At 40.9% G+C, this 3,801-nt stretch overlaps 1 long non-coding RNA gene across 1 annotated transcript; it reads left to right on the forward strand.

Annotated features, from left to right (window-relative positions):
• Window positions 1-933: 933 nt before the first annotated feature.
• LOC139538173 (uncharacterized) lies at window positions 934-2,988 on the forward strand. The gene is made up of 3 exons (XR_011667679.1): window positions 934-1,059; window positions 2,706-2,782; window positions 2,860-2,988. It is a non-coding gene; the product is annotated as an uncharacterized lncRNA (long non-coding RNA).
• Window positions 2,989-3,801: the final 813 nt, after the last annotated feature.

Consider the following 3,801-nt stretch of genomic DNA (forward strand, 5'->3'; position numbering starts at 1 on the left):
GGAGGTAAAAATAAGTAGAGAGGGAGGGAGGGAGAGAGAGAGAGAGCGAGAAGAGAGAGAGAGAGAAGAGAGAGAAGGGGCAATTAGAGAAGAGCGAAAGAGAGATGTCTTTCTGTCTGTGAGTCTCATATTTTCATATTTTTCCATTAACTGGACTGTATTAGCATAAGCGTCAACCGTGTGACCCTCATCTTTTCCCATCTTTTCCCATTGAATGCAGTGTTTTTGCAAAAATTAGGCATCAACCAATTGATGCCTAATTTTTGCAAAAACATGACAATATGATGTTTTCCAATGATTTCATATTGGTTTCTCTTTTTTTACATTGAATATGTTGCTATTATTGAATTGTAGGTTGCAAGTTGGTAAACAATGCAAAATAGTAGTAGTTGTAGTACACATCTTATACAATCTCTCTAAAATAAGTGTGCAGAGCAGTGAGGGGTTGTGTGAGAGTTTGTTTCTTTTTGCTCCCTGTGCAGAGCTGGATGGCTCACAAACTCCCTTTCCAGGAAAGAGGCAGAGGTCTTGCCACTTAAAACGCTAGAGCAGGAAAACATTATTGTAAAGGAATGGTGTGGGGTGGGACACGGAATGATAGCCTCAAACCGAGCGGGAATATTTTCACTTCATTAATGGCAACATGATACTGGAAGAATGATTCCAGCTGGGACAGGGCGATCAAAATGAAGAGCCTTTAACGCCACACCCGCCAAAAATTCACCAAAAGCTTACCCATGATGTTGCACAAAGATTTAAGTCTGCAAGTCATCATTTTAGTCAAAGTATGATATATTTGGGCTTGAAGTGAGAAATCCAAAGTGGGAACTTTGTGGAAATCAGTGTCAATGACATGTAGCTAAGTTATTTCTGATTTACGTGTCAGTTATAGGGCTGGCATTAGTTAATTTGGAACCACCTACCCACAAACATGTTAGACCCTAGACCTAACACGTGTGGGCTCATTGCTGTTTACAACCTGTTGCTACTGTGGCTTAATGCGTCTGCAATGCACTTCGACTCTTGGGAGATGTGGGATGGGCTGACGCTGGTGAAACGGTGAGTAAGAAAATAGCTAAATTATTCTGATGAGTGGATAGGTGAAATGTCAACACAGCTGGGACACCACGTTGATTCTGGAGACGTGCACGGCTGCGCTACAAAAAGTGTAGTAGTTGCTCGCTAACTATACAAGTTTGGCTGGCTAGTTAGCCATAGCTAGCATGGCTAACTGTGTGGTGAGGTCAATCCATTTTAAGTAATTTAACATATAGCTCAGTGAGTAAATCACTGCTTTACCCATAATAACACTACCACGTTGCCTAACACGCAAACCACATCGGCAACGTTGCGTGCGCGAGCGTTGCAAAAGACATTTACACATACATGTTACGCATGTGAATGAGCATCTACATAGCCAAGCCTAAAATTGAACTGGTTTCTATTTGAGAGCCTCCATGCGCTGCAAGTCCCCCCCCCCCATAAAGGGTATCAGGAAGATACAAACCGACGTGGATGCTTGAAAGACAAACGAGAAGAGATTAATTACGGATAATTAACTAAAAACTAACTAGGTTTTCCTTTTTATCTGTGGATGAATTGTTATTGTAGAGAAACATGATTTTATATGACTTCGGGGCAAACTTCTACAGAGATCCAGCAAAAAATAGGACCATATGTATTTCAGGTAAAATAATAATCAATTTTTAATCTCATAGGACCAATTACTTAGCAATAGCAAGCTAGCTAAATGTCCATGAATGTTTCGACATGCCCCCAAATTAATATAGTTGATTCACAGTTGGTTTTGATACTTTAACCTGTGTGTCTAGTGTGGATGGAAAAAATCTACACGCACGTGAAGGCCTGCGCGTGGCCGATGTAGTCAATATGTTACACCCAAACCAGATCGGCCACCTTGTATGCGCCAGCGTTGCAAAATAAATGTACATGCACTACCGTGCGTCAACGGGCGTTTGCGTAGCGCTGCAAGTCCCGCCTCTCCCATCTAATCCTTCGCTTTCAGGAGCATACAAACCCACGTGAGTATTTAAAAGATGAATGAAGAGAAATTAATCATAGATAACAAACTAAAAACTAACTAGGATCATTTTGAGGTCATATGAATTTAACTACTCTGCCATTTTTAAAGTCACCCCCATGGGCACAGACATCAGTTCAAACGTGTAGTTTTGATTAACATTTGGTTGAGTTGTCAACTAACCTGAATTCACCGTGAGAAAAAAATGACACCATGTCATTGGATTTAGGTTAAAGGTTATCGTTTTTTTTATACAATTCCCTTTTTCACGTTGATTCAACATCATCACACGACATTTGTTTTGTTGAAATGACGTTTTTGCACAGTGGGATGTCGCTCCATCCATGACTTTTCCTAAATAAGTCTACAACTGTTGTTGTTAGAATTTCGATATCACAAACAGGTTTTGTGTAGTTTTAGGAGGACATGTCATTTTTTCCCCCCTGCCCTTCCTTCACTCAGCAGTTGGCTGCCATCTGACAATGGCCCATTGAAACTACACCAAAATGATGTCTAAACTAATTTCACACATACTCTAGGTAATGCAATTAGTTCATCCCTCAATTTTGCACTTCTGTGTTCATCAGAGTAGCATTCTGTCCCATCCAACAGGCACCAAATGTGAGAACTAATATGCATTTGCCTATATGCCATTTTCTCTTAGGCTACCCATCCCAGCCCCCCTCTGCTCTGCATGGCCACAGAAGTGAAACCATGGCCAGACAGACACCTTCCTCTTGAGTAGGTCATTGTATGTCATTATCAAGTTTATAGAATTTAGGCTATTCACTAACTCCACCTCTGTGTCTGTGTTTCAGGAGTCAACAGACAACAACAATTCAGCCTCACGGAAGTTGGTTTAGAAAAATGTACACATTCATTTGAGTAGCTTATTGTGAAGGTAGGCCTATGTCACTGTAAGTAACATCATAACTCACACATGCCCAGAAAACTGAGAAAGAGAGGATCTCACACAAAAAATGGTAATCAGGTCACGCACCGTCCATGATTATCCAACCCTGCTAAAATCCCTACACCACCTAGGTGAAGAATAGTAGAGTCAGGACTACAACTATGCTGGACAATCATGGATGGCTTGACCCGGGTGCTGATGTACACAGTGGGTAGAAACCCCACAGACTGTCTTAACTGTACAGTTGAAGTCGGAAGTTTACAAAAACCTTAGCCAAATACATTTAAACTCAGTTTTTCACAATTCCTGACATTTAATCCTAGTAAAAAATCTCTGTCTTAGGTCAGTTAGGATCACCACTTTATTTTAAGAATGTGAAATGTCAGAATAATAGTAGAGAGAAGGATTCAGCTTTTATTTCTTTCATCACATTCCCAGTGGGTCAGAAGTTAACATACACTTAATTAGTGTAGCATTGCCGTTAAATTGTTTAACTTGGGTCAAACGTTTCGGGTAGCCTTCCACAAGCTTCCCACAATAAATGTGGTGAATTTTGGCCCATTCCTCCTGACAGAGCTGGTGTAACTGAGTCAGGTTTGTAGGCCTCCTTGCTCTCACACGCTTTTTCACTTCTGCCCACAAATTTTCTCTAGGATTGAGGTCAGGGCTTTTTGATGGCCACTCCAATACCTTGACTTTGTTGTCCTTAAGCCATTTTGCCACAGCTTTGGAAGTATGCTTGGGGTCATTGTCCATTTGGAAGACCCATTTTTGAGACCCAAGCTTGAACTTCCTGACTGATGTCTTGAGATGTTTCTTCAATATATCCTCATAATTTTCCTCCCTC

The sequence above is a fragment of the Salvelinus alpinus genome, chromosome 14, assembly GCF_045679555.1.
Source record: "Salvelinus alpinus chromosome 14, SLU_Salpinus.1, whole genome shotgun sequence".
Taxonomy (NCBI): domain Eukaryota; kingdom Metazoa; phylum Chordata; class Actinopteri; order Salmoniformes; family Salmonidae; genus Salvelinus; species Salvelinus alpinus.